Genomic DNA, 20455 nt, shown 5'->3' with positions numbered 1-20455 from the left:
GAACATCACTGGTCTAACAGGGGTGGACAGACACATCCAAGATTGAATGTAGTGAAGGTGGACGCTTACCTGACCAGCAGGGGGACTCCAGGCACAATAGCTCATCTCTGCTGCCCAAAGGAGCAGGGTCAAGCAAGGAAACCCTCCCCCAGCATCTGTGTTACATAGCTTGACTTCCAGCGTGGGACGTTTACCGGACCGGAAGGGGGACTCCAGTCCCCATAACCTATCACTTCTCGCCACAGGATGAGGCAGAGAGGCAGGTAAGGAAATCCAGTCTCTCTGCATATGAGCTATGTAGGGCGACTTCACCCCCCCAAGATGTGATTCAGGCCGGCCGCACCTGGGAAGAGCCCGGGCAAACAGTGGGTCTATGTACACCTACCAGAGCCCGGGGCTAAGCCACTCTATTCTGTGCCTCACATTTCCATGGGCCCCGCTTCAGGTACTGTATGAGGCCATTTTTCAAAGCCTTCCTTTTCCTCATTGACAGGTTGTTTATTGACTTACTGTCCTAATTGGTAAAGTGAAGGAGTAGACATGTTTGGCCTGATTCACAAAGAGGCTTTGCAGTTGTGGTGGAGTTTCTGTACTCGATGAGGTATTTACGCACTGCAGTTTCTCATTGCACAGATTCCGCTATGAGTGTGGAAACTCTGACACAACTGCGCTGCGGAGCCTTCACAATGACTGTGGAGGCTCTTTGTGAATCATGTCCTGTGATTGTTGAGAATCCACTGGACGCTGATGTAGTTATATTATTGTTTATGTAAATGTTGTGTTTCACTCAATATATTGATATTGATAATGGAACTAGCAAAGCAAAAAAAACACAAATCTGCTGCAGAGAATTGTATGCTAACTAAGATAGACAGCTTTGTAGAGGAAGTAGAAAACAAATTTGTACACATGCAATATTTGATGGGTAATGGTAGCCATTTGACTAAATGGTTATATTGTGGTATTCGAACGTGAGCTGCAGTATCACTACAAACACTCCGCGATAAATGGAATACTGATATAGGCCGTGACCAGTCGGACAAAGAATAGAGAATTTCAATGGAATATCCAAAGAAGGTATCGCGAAATCCAAAGTTTAAATTCACTCAGCTTATGATTGTACATTGCGCCTATCTGACCCCCCCCTCACAGATTAAGCATGATGCTTCCAGATATAATGGACGTATGCCCCCGAAGTCAAGGCCCTAATGCAAACTTAATACATATGCTTTGAGCTTGTCCATGGCTGACACATTATTGGGGAATGGTACACTCGATATTAAACGAGGTAGCCCCAGGGAGGGGAGGATAGTCGCTTGAGTACTACATACTAGGAATAACTGCCAGAGTCAAACAGGGGAGCCCCACACATAGATTCGCCAATTTGGCATTGATTCTCGCCAAAAGCACAATCACCATGAGGTGGAAAGCGGCTAAAGTACCATCGGTGCTCGATTGGTACAATGAAATAGTCAGATTGGGTAAAGCTGAAAGTGCAGATTACAAAGGGAAGAAAGCACGGGCTGTGAAAAAAACCTATTTCATTGGAATGGAATATGATGTTGGAGGAATTTATAGCCACAGACGTACAGTCACTGTCGAAAAGTCATTAGGGGGAGGGTAACATAGTTAGATTAGGTTACGGTTGGGAGGGAGGGACGAAATGAGTGGAATGACATGTGTTAGCCCCTATATTATGTTATATGCATGGAAGTAACAATATTTCGATGGTCACTACAATCTACTGGAAGTGTACATGTTAAATGTGTAAGATACTACCCGTGGCAATGTATTGACAACAGTATCACTGTTTATGTTGTGTTGAGATCTATTATATGGTATTTTGATGGCGATTTAAATAATGTATACCATTGATGGAAGAAGTTGTGGTAATAAGAACATCAATAAAATATGTTATAAAAAATAGAGGAAGTAAAAACGATACTCATACCTTCCACTAGTAAGGTAAGAAAAGCAGTATACCTGAACTTTTTTTTAGAGTAATAGAAACAACACACCCTGATGATTCCTTAGATGCAGCCAGAACCCTAGCCCTCTCTATCCATGAAACCATCTTCTTGACCCAGCAACACATATTGAACCTTCCATATTATGTACACACAGTTTTGCTCCATTAGTCGAGGAGGAGGTGATCATACTATAAGGGATCACAGAGGATAAAGGAGAGGCATAACAGGGGCTCCCTGAAAACCATGTATTATAGGAAGTGATCAAAATGATTAAAGGGCTGAAAAATGAAGCAAATAAACTAAAAGCTTGAAACAATAATTTGTACATCCCTATTCATTGTCAACAATCATATAACACCTTCAATACTGATCTTCTAATACCTTCCCTAAAACCTCAATCCACTGGGATCCCCCCACCAAAATCACCCCATTCTCCATTCCTCACAGAGAGGCTCTGCTTATGGCTGTAAAATCCCTTGTACCTCAATCGAACAACCAAGTCGAATGGCAGGATTCGCAGTCTGATAAGGAGACCCAAGATTACTGAGGAGGGAAGAGATGGGCAGCAGAATAAGGCATCATGGCGCACATCGAATCACAATGTGAAGGCTAACTTGCTAAAATGGTAGAATGACCTGAACTAAACCAGCATAGATAAACACGCCCCTGCATCATCACCTATCTTAGGAAAGATTCCAGCGAGGATTCCCTGGAGAATTAGCTCTGACCTAAGACCTACCCGGATACACCATGAATTTGAGCAGAGGGAAATGTATCTGACCTCCATTTCCAAAACCTCACAGCACACTTTCAAAATAAAGGGATCTTTAATTAACAAGGTAATCCACTGGTTAAGAACTGTTTCATCCAAGGCCTTTAGGTGCTTTGGATGAAACAGTTAGGTGCCTTTAGGTGCAAACTACCCAATCAAGAGCACCATACAGCCGAGGTTTTGTGGAAAGGACCCCAAGAAATCGAGAGGCAAGATGAGGCCGCTTCTTTGGAAAAAGTAGACTGACTAATCTCCAATAAGACAAATGCTGGACCCCGCCTACCTAGAGGAAGTGAACCCAAAACTTCCACAAAGGCGCAACCTTTACTTATCACTCAGATGAGGAAATGCTCCAATTGGATCAAGGATAGCCTCCCCACCCAATTTGCAGATTCCGTTGACCAACTCCCTTTAGAAGAATCTAATGAAGGGAGTAGTACCAATGTTGCCAGTCAGTCAGCAAGGACAGCCTTCCAACTGTGGGACGAGGTCAAAATTACCACACTCTGGCAAGAATGTATTAATATCCAGACTGCAATACCTACACTTATAAAATTTGTCTCATGGAATGTTGCTGGTATAACGACTACGATAATGGATCCAGAGTGAGGATCATTAATAAATAGACACAACAGCCGCCTTCTTCAGGAAACCTGGACTCTGGGGCCCTTCTATTGTTCGGGGAATTTCTTGCTTTCACAGGGCTGCCTTAAATGCAAAGAAGGGAAGACCATTGGGGATATTAGAACATTGGTTCAAGACTGTCCTCAGGTGCAGAATAAAATCAATGAATATCAAATCAATTAATATTGATATTGCTATTGTTCTTGAACTATCTATGGGCAACACAATAAGAGTGTATAACGTGTACAACAGGGTATCGGGTCGATACCCAGAATCTGACATGATTGTGCAACTTGAAGACAGCCTACACAGCAGTCCAGGAAAGGGTAACTTGATTATTGCATGGGATCTCACCGCTACTTTTGAGCCCTTAGCAAATAACCCACAAAATGTAACTATACACCTGGATCTGATATGGAGGATACCAACAATAGAACTGCCATCCCAGCTGTCAAATGGTCAGACAAGCCCATTCAAGCAACTTTCCTGATCTTAAATTGGGATTTAAGAGCATGCAATGGTAGATGTGAGTCAGAGAGAACAGGCTAACATACATAAAATAACCGTGGTAGTACAAGTCGAATCAACTATAGTTTAGACGAACTAGGTCTACGGCATCTGTTGGATAATATGATCATCTTAGACCATAAGGACCGTGACCACAACTCTCTTATGATGACTATGACTGGCCAGCGAGATTCTCAAGTAAAGGGTCCCACAATACTGACGATGTGGGAAATTATATGTACAAACAACAGAAAACCTTTAAGATGTAGCTTGGTACAAAAAAGCCTAAACTTCTTGAAAATGTTTGTGAGGTGGTGGAGGATATGACTGAGAGTATTTCATTGCACAATGGTGTAGGGGAATATCCATGACAATGGACCAACACAACTCATTTATTAAAAAAATAATCAAGCTAGTCTGTCGGGAAGTAAAGACAGAGGCCGAAAACCCCTGTACTGCAACCTGGTACAATAAGGCCTGCAGGCTGGCCAAGAACAATCTACTTCATGACCTGAAAAGTAACAATAGAGTAGAACTACAGCTTGCCAGGAAAGCATATAATTGTTCCCTGCCAAAGACCAAAAGGGAGTCGGAGAACTCAATAATTGCTGCTAATTTCAACAACAAGTTGTTTTGGGATACGGCTGCTGGTGAATCTGTCAAAGCTCCCAAAGAGCTTGAATACGCTGTTCAGCTACAAGACCGTGAAGACCACATTATCAGCTTATATAAACCTCACAGCAGCATGTGTCATTTCCCTACAAGACACTTACACAGCCATCAGTGGGACCAAGCATGGTAAGGCACCAGGACTGGATAAGGTTCCAGATTATCTTTATTTCACAAACCCAGATGTTTGAGTGTCATAAACCATATTTCAATTCCATTTTGGAAGGGACATGTTTAGCACCATCTTAGAATGCTGCTGAGATTATTCCAATTTTTAAAAAGGATTCTCGGGAATCCTCAAGCAACTATACGCCTATTAGCCTTATAGATACCCTGCAAAAGTTTTCTGTAGGCACATACTTAGCAAGATTCAGGACTGGATAGTGGAACATGATATCCTGTCATCCTGCCAGGTGGGATTCAGGTCTTAGACGAGTACCCCATATCAGCTCTTTTGCTTTAGTAATATCTATTGGAAGACCACGTTAATCAACCGGGGCCACTTGTAGGTGGCCTTCATTGATTTATGCTCAGCCTTTGATCTGATCCCAAGAAACAAGCTCTGGGCAGTCCTAGATGACATGGGACTTTCACCCAACCTATCGACCATACTGATATGGCTGCATGCCAGTAATTACTCACATGTCAGATAGGACACTGGAGGACAATTTACTGATCTGTTTGCAATTCAAAGGGGAGTTAGGCAGGGGTCGGTTTTGGCCCCTACATTATTTTCCCTGTTCATCAAGACATGGTGAGATGGCTGGATTGGTAGGGCTGTGATGCACTGAAAATGGCAGAAGAATCCAGTCCTTCTGCTTGCAGATGACACGCTTTTAACTGTCCAAGAACATCTGTGGCCTCCAGCAGCTCCTAAATGTCTTCAAGTAATTTTCAACAGGAGGGGATAGAATTCAGTTCTAACAAAACAAAATAAATGTTTTTCAGCAGTAAAAAGGTGCCCAATCTACTAATGGGGATAGACGTAGATGAGATTAAGCGTGTCTCCAACTTTGATTATTTGGCAAAAAAGCATACCCAATATTTGTCTTGGACCCCGCAGCTACAGAAAAGTCAAGCAACTTTACAACAGTATAACTCGAGCATAAGAAGACTTCATAAGGCCTCAGTCTCAAGGGCAATTTCACCTATCATGGAAATCTATAATATCAAGGCATTGGGGGCAGCTTCATAAGCAGCCGAGCTGTGGGGCCACATGAAATGCGATATGTTATCTGTCTCTGACCATAGAATACTGAGATCCCTACTATCTCTCTCCCCCAGAGTACTCAACTCACCTCAATATATTTAGATCTGGCCATAAGCCTATCTCACAAAAGGTACACAGTCGCCCAATTCTTTACTGGCATCTTCTGTGAACAATAGATGTACTGGGAGAATTTCCCTGCTGTATTGGCCGTGCAAGGAGAGAGCTGGAGGGACTAATCTGTCTGACTACCTGGGGCGAGCCACAACAAGCGCGGGGACACACTGATATCAGTGTAACCAGGCGCTATATAAAACTCATTATTATTATTATTATTAAGCATACCATGGCCAAACTTTATCAAATCCCCATTTACAAGTTTGGGAATGGGAAGGTTCTTGGAACACCTTGAAGAGACAACCTAGATTTCCAGGTCATTAAGCAAAGAAAAGTACTGGAACTTTGTGATGGAGGAAAGTATTCGGATCTGCAGAAGTGGAGGTATTGTGGTTAATTTTCTTGATTTTAAAATGCTACCAGCCTCAGAACACTTTATGGATTTTGCTTTACCTCCCTTAGCTACGAATATGTATCTACAGTTTAGATATGGTACCCTTAATTCCAAGAGCTTCTGTAAAACCTAGCAGGTATTTCTGGTAAATTTCTTGCTTGTATTACTGAGACAGAGACGGTGGCCCATCGCATCTTCTTCTACAAGGAATATATCTCAGAACAAAAAAAAGGTTAGTTCCGCTATGTTGGAGTATTGGCTGCACATGACACATTGAGGCACTAAGGGGATTATTTACAAGACCCTTTAACCACCAGTGCATCACTTTTTCCCATATTAAAAGTGATGCACTGGGCTTGTAAATAAGCCTCTAAGAATTCTCAGGTTTGACACTTCGGGGTAGATTTACAAGCCCCTTGCACTGCCAGTATGTCACTTTTGTGACGCACTGGCAGTGCATATCTCAGCCCCATATTTACAGTGACAGGAAAAGCCACCCTGCGTGGCTTTTCCTGTCCTTGTAAATATATCCCCTTTACATGCAGCACTTTGTGTGAAAAATGGCGTTCCATGGGTGTGGCTGTGGGTGTTGCCACACAACACCCATGAAACCAGACACATTTCCAGATTTACGAGGATCGTAAACCTGGAAATGCATCAGTAGGCCTCACCACCCTAAGGGTGTTGTAGTAACTAAGGCACAACGAGGAGAAATGTTTGTTTTTTTCCTCTTTCAATGTGTGCTGCATTCTACAGCACACATTCAAAGAAGAAAATGCCTGTAGTGAATGTTTTCGTGCAGGAAGGTGCCCCTTTTTGCACACAAACAATCTCCTCATGACACAGGCATCCTTGCACCATGGTGCAAGGGTGCTTGCACTGGTGCATGGCAGCTTTTTATGCGTCAGCACAGGGGAGAGTACAGGAATGCGAAATATCATTTTAAATATGTTGCGTTCCTGTGCTCTGAAAGTGCACAGGATCTGCAAGGAAGCTTCGGCACTTCCTTGTAGAGCTTCCCCATCGACTTTAGTTGTTTATTGTATGTCCAAATATTTGTTTTCTGGTTGTTAAGATACATAGGTTAAGATTGTATTTACTGTCAGCCAATTCTAGTGCCTGCTTCCAGTCAAAGTCTGTCTATGATATCACACTGACAAGACCCAACCATGCCAAATGATTGTACTACCCTCCTGGGAATAAATGTTGTCAACATAATGTCGGAACCCACCCATAACCGGGCCTCCCTCAGATTTTCTTTCATAGCCTTGATAAGCACCAATCTCTTCTGAACCACCGGGTAATATTCCTCTGAATGAAGAAGGAGCTCATTTCCCTCCTGCAAAATGCCTATTCAGACAGGGAAAGAGGTTTCTCCACTGCATACCCTCTTTTTCCACCCAGCTAATAGAATATAATGCCTTGTTGAACCTCAGATTAAGGCCATGACTGCTTGCCCTAGCTTGCCACTCCACCAACTTCGCCAAGGAGTGGCCCACAATTCATATGTTCACCCCCGCCACCTGGGTTCTGGGGACAGAACCTGAAAAAGAAAAAATGTTGACAGACTGAACATTTACTTCCCCCATCTACCTCCCCGTCGGACATATCTACGAAAGCCATTTGATGACCATCTACCCAGTTCCAAGATGTTCCCATGGCCCCAACCCCGCTGACCCCTTCTGTCGCTGCCCCAATCTTGAATGATTGAGTCCCAAACCCTCTCTGATCCAAGGCAATTGGCCCTTGCGACTTGCACAAAATGGCCAAAAACTGAAAAGAGATAACTGGCTTGCCACCCTGATGTCTAAATACCTTCCCACCAATGTCTGCGTGAGCCACAATGCTTTGTTATTGTTATTGTTAGGTAGTTTTATAGAGCACGCAGCTGCCCCAGCAAAGGGGCTTCCCAGCGCTGAAAGCAGAGTCAGAAAGGCAGCAGGACTAGCCCGTTGGAAACAGATACGTTTTGATGGCCTTGCGGAAAGGAAGCAGGCCATCCAAGCGACGGGTCTGAACGGGAAGAGAGTTCCACAGCTTAGCGGCCAGGTAATGGAAAGACCGTCCCCAGGCTCTGAGACGTTTCAACCGGGGGACCGCAGCCAAGTATTGCTCGGCAGAGCGTAACAGGTGCGTGGGGACATAAGGGACCAGTAGGTTAGATACCATCTCAGGGGACGAGAGTTTTAGTATTTTAAAGGTAAGACAGAGTTCTTTAAATTCAATCCTCTTCGGATTTCACCCAATGTACCGGGCAGATGCCAGTAGAAGGGTAATATTTTAGGAGCATGGTTCCGCCCTCTTTCCATTGGCCTGTCGTAGACTTGTATAACCAGACATGCACACCATCGTCCCGGCAACACACTTCCTCCCAGAGAAAGCCCCTACTTCTCCTACCGCCTAGGAGCTGTGATACCCAGAAGGCCCCAAAGAAGATCCAGGACATAAGGGTCAAAAAAAGCACTGTCTATTCCCTGAGCACACTGTCCTAAGTGACCTAATCATGTTGACTAGAATCTCCAAAGGCCGAGGTATCTGGCCCTTGGGCTCCTCAACTGGGCTTCTTTCCCCCAGTTCCCCTGCTGAGGGGGTGCAGCCCCGTGGGAACTTGACCATGAAAGCAATACCTGTCAATTTGCACAAAATTGTCATCCTTGACTGGCCCTTTTCCATGAAGGGGAGTACAAATTGTACAACATCCTCAACATCCTCAACCCTTTCCCATTCCCATGACCTCCTTTTGGCCCCTCCCTGCTTTAAGGTCAGACTGAACTTGAAGGTATGCGCTCCTTGTAGAAGTGGCTAAAACTCAGCTACTGATTGGAGCATCCTCTCTCACCTAGTGACCACAGTTCCTGTGGCATCCGTGTCTTCACTCGGTCTGCCTCTGTGGCCAGCCAATGGAACCTCTCCAACTGTGAATGAGACATGGCAATCAGCAATGTCATTGTCCACACCGAGAACATTTTGGGCTCTAAATGTGATATGTCTCAAGCAGTACAATACAAAATCTTTCTACAGCTGCTACAACTGTAGCTCCCAGGCGGAATGTCTGTTGACTACCTGCATGACTAACATACTGTTAACACGAAAAAGAACTCTCCTGTGAGCCAGCTGTTCCCCCCATAGCACTACAGCTACCACCAGAGGAAACATTTCAAGAAGGAAATGCTACACTTACCCTCCTTCAGTTCCTTGTCCATTCTTCCACACACCAGTGCCCCTGCCAATACAGTCCAGAGCCACAATCTCATGCTGTGTCAGAGAAGATTTGGGCATCCCACTTCATTTCCATCGAGGCTGCCAATGGAATCCCATCAAATGACTGTAGGGAATGCCCTCCACATTCTCATATTCTCTTTCCCACCTGCTGACAACCTACCATGATGAAGAGGTAAGGGCAAACCTGAGAGAAACAAACCTAGACATCTACAGAAAGTCCTCCCTTCTCTCATTACTATGTAGGCGAAGTTCAAATGACCCAGCAATATCTGCACCTCTTTATTCCTCATCTTCTGTTTACCCAACATTTCTTTCAACAGGGTCAGCATGTTAATCTTTTTTCCTAGGACAGCAGGGCCTCCACTGCTAGTGAATTGATCTCAATACCCCGGAAGGACAGCACTGTACTTGGACCCACTATGTTCTCCTGGGCCAAAGAAACACTGAAGTCACTCATGAGATCCTGGAATCTGTCCAGCAAGTGGCTGCAGTCTCCTGAAATGCGAGCACCCAGAAAGAAGAAATCCTCCAGATAGTGCATCATGAGGTCATGCCCTGTGTGCCAGATGAATAGTCACTGAAGAAATGTGCTAAAACACTCAAACAAAGAACACAAAAGAGAATATCCTGTTGGGAACACCTTGTCCACAAACCATTTGCCTTCGCATTGGATGCCCAGCAGCTGAAAGTCAGCAGGGTGTACCGGCAACAAATGGAAGGCAGACTTAATGTCACTCTTAGCCATCAGTGCCCATTGCCCACATTTCTCCACTAAAGCTAAGGCCACATCCGTAGATGAATATGTCACTGAGACCTGTTCTGCTTAAATGAAGTCATTCATAGACTGTCCCTCAGACATGGAGAGGTGCTGAATCAGCCTAAACTGCCCCAGATCCTTTTTAGGTACCACTCCTATGAGGGACACAAGGAGGTACTCCATAGGCCAATCCTCTAAGGGGCAAGCCAATCTACCATCCTGAATGTACTTGCGTAGTTTCTCCCTCACCAATTGGGCATGGTCACTTGCATACTTCAAATTAGAAGCTCAGCGGCATACCCTTGGGCCATCATAGCCAATTCTACGCCCATCTGTAAAGCCTCCTAGCAGTAACCTAGAGTCCTTACTCCTGTCATAATGTGAAAGCGGAAACGTGAGTCTGTTCAATTTAATGGGCATACCAGCCCTTCCCTCCAGATCCTTGTGCTCCTCTACCTGACCTGAAGCCCGTGGCCTGACCATAGTGCAGCCCTTGAGGTGCCCCTTTCTGTCCACTTGTGCCCATTGTTGGTACCCATAGACAGTAGCATAGCTGTTTCCGCCCGCACCAAAGAAGGCAACCAATGGATGTCTGCCTGAGCACTTCGAACACTCATGGTGGAACTTACAAAGTTACCTTGTACACAGTCCTTTGCTGAAGTCTCAGCTGGCCCCACTGGCTGGCTCCACCGGTGGCCTTGCGAGAAGGCTGCCCCCTACTGACTTGGGCCCCATACCGCAACATGTTGCGATGGCCCGTATCGGCCTCTCCAGACTCAGAAGACACCATCAAGTAAGGAAAACCTATAAACTATAAATCTGCCTAAAGAATAACTTACAACTGCCTATGATGGCTTCCGTGCACAGAAAAAAATGTTCCTGCCTGGGTGCCAGCCACTGTGCTACCAGGACAAAATGGTGGTTGGCACACAAAATGGCAGATTATATATATATATGTTGGGCTACAAACATAGCCCAAAAAGAGCACAAATACCCTGTGCAGTACCTGTACTGCACCACATCCCGGGGGTCGGCGGCCCCCAATCCCCATTCCAACAAATACAGTGATTGTTTGCTATATTTGTATTGTAGCCCTATATAAACATCCACACTTACTCTTTTTAACCTTGTCCCAGGAACCCATTATTAAAGAAATCTTCCCTCCAGGCGTGTAGGGGGATCCTTGAGACAATTTTATGAAAATTCACTTTTCACTATTCTGCACTACAAACACCCGCTCCTCTGTAATCAGGCATTGAAGCACACCTGGGATGCGTTGGGCGTCCGCGGTGGGAACCCGATGATGAAGCATGCCACCAACTAGGTTGGTGGGTGAGGGTTCTTCTACAAAACGTATTGGTTTACAAATAAAACTGAACAGTTAGTGTATTATGAGGACTTTTTGGATGTGGTAAATTTAGTTAGGTGCTGTCCTTTTTTGTCATAAACGCCCTACTATTACAACAGCCGCATTAATAATAACATTGTCAATAATAATAATAGTAATCATCATAATCATAATAACAATATTAATAAAAATAATACTGATATGAGGTTAAAAAGGCTGATAGCTGACAAATTGTGCTGGATCTGCCCAAACAATCGACAAATGTATTTGTCCATTTGAAAAGCGCTGTGAAGAATTAGGTCCTCATTATGAGTAACATAATATCCACCCCAAGTGAGAACTTTGGGTGCAATTATGCCACTTGTGATAGCAAATGTCTGCAGGAATTATAAACCAAATAATTTTGGGATCAGAGAGACCGGACTTAGCTTCACTGTGGAAGCAAAAAAGCAAGGCCCCACCCAACTCTTGCACTAGCACGAAGGGAAGTCGAAAATGCTCCTACGGATCGGATAAAGCCTGCCACGAATGAACACCTGACAACTCATTCTACCCCTTCACCTCCCATCTGCCCCTTTTCAGACACTTTCTGCCTGCCCACAACAAGCAGAAAATACCTGTATTTTTCTCCCTCAGGATGAGGTCTACTGGCTCCTCTGTGTAAGGTTCTGCTTGCATGCGCTTGTCCAGACACTTGCACTGACATCCCTAGCACGTTTTAAGTACGTTTGTGTTTGTAGCCACTGTAACACATGTAAGGTTAAATGTGTGAATGAGCTAGAATATGGTAGCCATTTTGAATATACCTGGCCTGGCTGCAGACAAGACAGATGCTGAGGACTGTGCTGTCTGATTGTGGCAGCATAATATTTACATTCCTTCAAATGAAGATAGGAGACACAGACACTGAATCAAGAGGAGAGGAGACAGGGCTGCTTTAAACTTTCTATGATGACTTTGGTGAGCAAAGAGCTGCTGATTAGTCTTCCTGAGAATAATCATTTAGTGGATGGAAGGGGTAAGGGCAGGGCTGCAGAATCTGTTGTGAAAGGTGATGAAGTCTCAATGTGAGGGTCTCCTTCCTTTCAGTTTTGATTACTTTTTTGATTGAGCTGATTACATCCAGGTGCAGAACCTCACCTCTTAGTACCTTTCTCGTGGGTGTTCCAAGATAGAGACAAGCCTAGTTCTTCTTGATGTGATTAACCTCACTATACCCAAAGGATGTTTAGGGGGAACAGCCTGAGAATACCTTCCCCAAACCCTTCACTTTGTTCCAGCTCCATATTTTCTATGAGCAAGGGAAGGTATGCTCTACAAAGTACTCGAAAGGCTGCTGTTAAAACAAGGCTGATGTGTGGGTGACAGTTTATCAGAGAGGAGGGGACATCACCCGAAGTCTAGATTTCCTGCTTGAGGAGCTGTGTACCTGCCCTGAAGTGCCTAGAGGCATGTCTGCTGAGAGTGGGTCCAGCACATTCCTGATGGCTGTGATACACCCATGAATATGCTAACCGAGAATGATCCAGAAGAGTGCCTGTTTCAGCCCAGAGTCTAATTCTGGTTCCTGTGGCTAACTGTAATTGTGCGACTACCAAAGGCCCAGTTGGGCTGCAACTGCTGAATTGTTGAAGGCCCGGTTGGGGCTACATCTGTGGAACAGTCAGTTGGACATGAGCTACAATAGCTGATTGTGGTGGTCCCTACTGCAACTGCACCTACCAAAGGGTCGGTCAGGACAGCACTGTTTCAGGACTGCTGGTGAATGAGTTACAGACTGCAGCAGTTGGTACTGTGGCCACCAGGCTACCCCTGCTGTGCCCGTGACCAACCGTATGAGATCTGACGAAGCAACCATGATAAGATGGCTGGGTGGATGCACTGCTGAACGCGGTCCACGTCCAGCTGGAAAGACCTCAACAAAGACCTGCTGGTTCTCTGTGGCTTTCCACAAGCGCACAAGAAAACCCCTTGGAGAGCAAGGTGGGAGCCTAAAGGAATCATGAGATTTCGATCCATGAAGGAGTTATGCAAGCATGTCTTGTGAATGAGTGATTGAGACAGCATCTGTGACAAATTCAAAGGCTTTTTCTGATGGCTCTCGAGCAAGGGGGACCTACTAGCTAAAGAGAGCCCTGGGTGGGGACAGTGAGAGAATGGGGAGAGGGGTAGCATTCACAGGAGATAGTTGCCAGAGACAATAATTAAGTATTTGACTATTTGACTGCTCATTAATGTGTACAACTGTGTGATTAAAGTACTTTCTCTTACAAAGACAACCACTGGGTTGGACATTCACTTTATTGTCTCCACTTGTCAATTGCTAGGCTCTGAGATCAAGCACATGCAAACTACCTCCATCTGATGACTGTGACTGCTCATCTTCACTACCCTGCCAGTAAAGTGTGGAAGGGGCTGTACTTGGTCCCGTTTACAGAGCCATAGTAGGATAGGCTCCAGGATATCAGTGACAAACTATCACAACCTCTACTGTTGAGCCCCACTAGGACCTAGCTGCACCATCATTTCCCAAACCGGGTCTGACAGGAGTTAAGTGTTTTATTGGCACAGAATTTAACTCTTCTTGAGTTGCACCTTCTTCCCAGCAAAAGCATATAACCTGAAGAAATATAGGAGGCCCCAAGGCAACTGGAAAGTTGCATTTTTCTTTTTTTTTACTATCGTCCCGCTGAAATGAGACCTTCCATACACAAAGTGTTTGTTTGGAGCCTATCATAGAGTAGACATTACCTTCTTTGCTAGCCAGTTTCAATATCTCACAAATTTAGTGGGAAAGTTCCCAATTATAGGGGTCCATTAGGATGGCGGACAGATCGCCACCGCCATGCAGGCGGTGGCGATCCGTGCGCCATCCTTGCCCGTCCGCCACCTTTTTTCCCCCGCCACATTGCAATGGCGGGCGGGACCGTGGTGGACGGGAAGACCGTCCGCCGCTTTTCCGCTGCGGTCGGCTTGCGACCGTAGCGGAAAAGCTCTAATATGGTGGCGGTGTCCATCAGACACCGCCAGCCATATTAGGATGGCCTGAGGGGAATGCCTTTCCATGGCGGCAATGCCACCACGAAAAGGCATACGGTTCCTGCTTTGGGGGCCCGTTACGGGCCCCCAGGGTGAAGGGGGTTGGGGGGTGCACATGGGGGGGTACCTATGGTACCCCCCTGCGTTTCACAGCACAACATGGCAGGCATCGCGCGGTGCCTGTCATGTTGTGCTGTGAAACGAACAACATGCATTTTTCACATTGCGGCGGCCGGTGCTTTATGCACCGTCCGCCGCAATGTTAAAAATGCGGGATGCACCCGCCACTGTTGCGGGTGCATCCTAATTGGGGGCACGGTTCCTCCACCCTTGTGGCGGAAGGTACCTGCCCCAGACAGGATGGCGGACGGACTTTGTCCGTCCGCCATCCTAATCGACCCCATAGTTTGTAGTGCAAACCCTATGACTGGTATTCAAAGTGAATATCTTAAATGCCTTCTATGGTCTATGATTGTCTTTAACTCTAATGTGAAGGCTAGTCTGGTGGTGTTTCATTTATTTTTAGGGGAATAAACAAAGGTGTAACTTTTCAATGACCTTAGAGTCAAATTCATTTATAGACGATTTCTTCAAATAATAAACTTAATACACTTTAATAGCACATTTTATAATTTGTCTCATCTTTACACGCTGGAAATAGGTGTTATGTACTACCCAACTCAACTGTACTACTTTTATTGACTTCAGAAGAATGAAAGCTGGACAGACACTCTAGTATGAAAACCTGTAACCTGAAGGTTAGACGTATATTTCTACAATGTGCACATTAGTCCCAGCATTGCAATAAGTAAAATATTGTCAAATATAAAAGGGCAGACTAAATAAGGATGGATATTTGTTTTATAGATAATTTCTCAGCTCTATTAGTTTCTATTTTACCCTTTTTAACTCTTGTAACTTAATTATTTTTACAATATGAAACACATTAATATCAAAATGTATTTACCTGTATTACTTAGAGAAACAGGCCACCAGGCACAATTCTTGTAACCTTAGTTTGTCTCCAGCGGTGCTGGGTCTGTTCTCGCCTCATACGTTCCCCCTCTAAGCAATAGAGTTTTAGAGGAACCAGTCCTTAATTTATGCTTGTGATTTCAAATGATTGGCACCAGCTCCCATTATTGTAGACAGGGACTTGATTTTCATCATCTGAATTTGATCCAAATCAAGAGGGAGAAAGGCAGAAATTGGGGAAAGAAGGAAGAGAAGAAAGTTCGGAAAACATAGACAAATAGGGAAAGCAGATATAAACGAGCACTGGCAATACCAGTAGCTCTTGGTTTAATTTCCTTATGCAAGCATGCAGCTATAGAGCACTTTAGAGCAAGACAATCGAGAAGGACCCAGCAGGAGTAGACAGAGAAGGCTGCAGTTGTAAAGTAATAGTTTATATAGGTCATTGAAAGCAGTGAAGAGAAGGCAAAAGTATACACCCTTACAACCAATCACATTAGGCAAGAGATGAATACTCCACTGGTTGAGCCAAAAAGTGATTGACAAAGTCTCAACTCACTAGCTGAAAGCCAGTGGTTGAAATGGAAGACCTGAAATCAACTTTATATATATTGTTAGCAATAAGAATCTTTGATGGCTATGCAGTTAAAACAAAGGCATAAAAGAAGGGAAATAGAGAAAGGAATGGAATTGTAGTTGGAGGATAAAACAGGCAAGATGTTGAATCAAATTTACCCAGTGGTGGTCGCCACTGGTTAGTAATAGTTAGGCCAGCTGTTCCATAGTAAAAGTGTTTTTTGTGTTGCTAATAACCTTGGCCCCATTTGATGAATCTCCACAAAACGTTCCAAAAAGGTGCTATTTTTTTACTAGTTTGTGCATGGAAACTTTTTGAGGTGATCTGTATGGGGTTCTAAAACACAAAATCCTCATGCATTTTCAATAGAAAGCAGGGCACAACAAAAACTGCTGAACAGAAGTACACCAAATATGGAAGTAGTTTTTCAGAAATGAAGAGACAAAAATATTGATATATACGGATTTAAAAATGGAGCATTCTGATTGGCCTAGGGAGCTTTTTTTCCCTTGGGACAATTCGTCCTTGCTGAAATATTAATTAAAAAAAATAAGGTGGCAGGGTAGGGATACTCTGTCACCTGGGCCAAATGGGGAGACCTGGGGCCAAAATTTAATAAATGGGCAAATTTTGCTTGTGAACCCGCTAGATGCCCACTGGATTAGAAACGAAATGGTGGATGGCGCCACTTTCTTTCATTAACTAGCATCCCAACTCCCTGAGCAATTATACTTCCAGTGGAGACCAGGGCCAAAATCATCAAAAAGGAGAAGGGGACCATGCGATCACCCTCCTGAGCCTTCAAGGCCTGGGAGCCCACCACAGGGAACCAAAATGCTCCCTTCCCATGCCTTGCTAGACCCTGGGTATCCCATCCACCAGAGCCTTCTTTTTTCATTAAAGGTGAGCGGCCACATGACACCCCTCCCCATGCCCAATTAGGCCGTTGGTACCCCATTCTCCATCACCCAGGGCTGATTTTTTTCTAAAGCGGAGGGGTATGTGTGACCCCCTCCCCTATTTTTTAAAAGGCCTAGGATCTCATCCCTGAGGGCCATTACTTATCTTAAAGGGGAGAGGAGCCCCTTTGCAAGCTGTTTTTGGCCTCAGGGATCCTCACCCCCAGGGTCAGCATTAATTGCTTTTTTATCAAACCCCGCTTGGTGGATCACCCCGAAAGAAAAATAGACAAACGTTATAGTTAGGAAATAGAATAAAAAAGCTTTAAAAATTCATTGAAAGAACCAAAGGTTACAGGGGCATTATAATTAGGCTCAGATTTCACTCATACAAAACTATTGAAATTCAGCAGTTGTAGTTTCCTGATCTAACTACAGCTTACGCCCCCTCAATGCATTTTGACATCCCATATTACAGCACTCTGAAATGGTCAGTGGCATCACTGATGACATCTGAAATTATATCACTGATGACATCATCCACAGAACCACTCACACACCTACTTGAACCCCCATAAACCTCGGATACACCCATTCTAACACCCACACAACCACTCTCATACCCATTCACAGATCCATATCAGTACTTATACAATCACTCACTCATCTACAGAACCTCTCACACATCCACTCACTCACTTGCACAAGCACTTTAACAATTACTCACCTGTTACGCAAATCTCCGCGAAACGGTAAAAAATCTCTGCGGACATGCAGAAATTCCACGAACACGCGGAATTGCTTGTTCGCGGTGCTTTTTTACTGTTCGCAATCGCTGTTAGCGTGTTCGGGGGAAACACACATTTGAGAACACGAACAAGCAAATAATTTCGTGAAGTTGCGGAACGTAGAATTTTGGGCAATTTCGCGTTCTCCGTGGAATGCGAAATTACCCAAATCCAGCAAATTCCGCAAACGGAACGGAATTTACCGCCCAGGCCTACTGCTCATACAGATACTAACACATGTCATCAATCACATAAACAGTGACTGAGACAACCACATAGTCTCCCATAGACCCTCTCCCATTCTCACTTAGTCTCCCACACAGCCAGTCACACACCCCATCACTTATCCATAGAGCCACTTGCTCTCCCTCTCGCTCACTCATACAGCCACTCATATAAGCACTCACTCCCCCAAACAGCTTTTCACACTCATCTATACAGACACTCGCAGCTGCTCACTCACACAACCACTTACATACCCATTCACACATCCATACAACCACTCACATACCCACTCACTCATACACCCAATCACAGACATATACTTTCCAATACAGCCAGAGACAACAACACACTAACCTATACACAAACTCATACAAATACTGAGTAAACTATATAGCCACTCAGATACCCACTCTCTTACCCATACAGCCATGCACACAACCACAAATCCACCCATACAATTACTCACACATGCATACACTTATGCAGGCACTCATACAGTCACTGACTTACCTATATAACCACTCACACAGCCACTCACTTTCCAATGCGGCCACTCCCATACCACTTACTCACCCAAATAGATACATCCAAACCCGCTCACTCTTGAATACAGCCACTTATACAACCATTCACCATCCAATACAGCCACTAACACACCCACTCACACACCCATACATCCACTAACACATCCACTCACACACCTATATGGCCACTCACAGAGCAATTCAGAAACAGATGCGCACAGTCTCATAACCACTAAGATGACATATATTAGAAATACTAGAAATACTATCACGCTTACTGGATGATGTCATTTAAGATGTCATCAGTCATGTCACTGATCATGCCGTGAGTGATGTAACATGTGAGGTCATAAGCAGTGCATTCCATAGGTGAAGGTATAGTCAGCGCAGGTATCTAAACCTGCTAAATTACTATGGTTTTGTACGAGTGCAATGTGAGCCTAACTATAACGTTCCTGTAATCTTTGTTTTTCTCAGTGAATTTCTAGGGCTTTTTTTATATCTATTTCCTAACTATAACGTCCCTATAACATTTGTTTTTTTATTGAATATATATATAACAAAGCCAGAAGGGTCCTTCCGGGATCGGCTCCCTCGTTGGGTGGTGTGTAAAACGGCGAACTCAAGCCGTTGAATTTCAATTACAAATCCACAAGTTGCTTTCATGCAAACGCGCACTCAAGGGTTAATCTTTGCCAACAAGTATTTTATTCTAAGGTAAGGCGTTACCTTAGAATAAAATACTTTTTGGCAAAGATTAACCCCTGAGTGCGCGTTTGCTTGAAAGCAACTTGTGGATTTGTAATATATATATATATATATATATATATATATATATATATATATATATATATATATATATATATATATATATATATATATATATATATATATATATATATATATATATATATATATATATATATATATATATATATATATAAATCAAAAGAGTTGCCCCTGTGGGAGAGTCCGCTGGTAGGTACAAATTTATCTTTTCTTCAAAGGCAACTGCGTGCAAGAAACAGCAAGGAAAAGTCATCTCATGTTGCCGCCAGACGCGTTTCGGGAACCATTTCCCTTAATCATTGGCTTGATGTTTCTGAATAACAGAACGGCTTTTGCGTGCACATCTTTAACTTCTCAGAGCCTGCCCCAGTGGGCGGAGCCATTCTCGTGGCATTATGGTTCCAGTAGTGCACGCAATCTTTAACCTCAAGTGAGTCCGTTTCTGCCACAGCACTTAACATATTTCTTAAATACCCCAGTGGGTTGATGCGAAGTCCCGCTAGTCACCTGCAATGTTTTTTTCAGCCGTCTTCAGATGCCCACCTCTTGTTGTTTGATGATACCGGGTTGGCGCCATCACAAGCCCACACTCGCGTGGTGGGACTCTCCCGCGGCTGGGCTCAGCCGCAAATGATCAAAATCAAAAGAGTTGCCCCTGTGGAAGAGTCCGCTGGTAGGTACAAATTTATCTTTTCTTCAAAGGCAGCTGCGTGCAAGAAACAGCAAGGAAAAGTCATCTCATCTTGCCGCCAGACGCGTTTCGGGAACCATTTCCCTTAATCATTGGCTTGATGTTTCTGAATAACAGAACGGTTTTTGCGTGCACATCTTTAACTTCTCAGAGCCTGCCCCAGTGAGCGGAGCCATTCTCGTGGCATTATGGTTCCAGTAGTGCACGCAATCTTTAACCTCGAATGAGTCCGTTTCTGCCACAGCACTTAACATATTTCTTAAATACCCCAGTGGGTTGATACGAAGTCCCGCTAGTCACCTGCAATGTTTTTTTCAGCCGTCTTCAGATGCCCACCTCTTGTTGTTTGATGATACCGGGT

Source organism: Lissotriton helveticus, chromosome 3_1, assembly GCF_964261635.1.
Source record: "Lissotriton helveticus chromosome 3_1, aLisHel1.1, whole genome shotgun sequence".
Taxonomy (NCBI): domain Eukaryota; kingdom Metazoa; phylum Chordata; class Amphibia; order Caudata; family Salamandridae; genus Lissotriton; species Lissotriton helveticus.
This window is presented reverse-complemented; position numbering follows the sequence as displayed.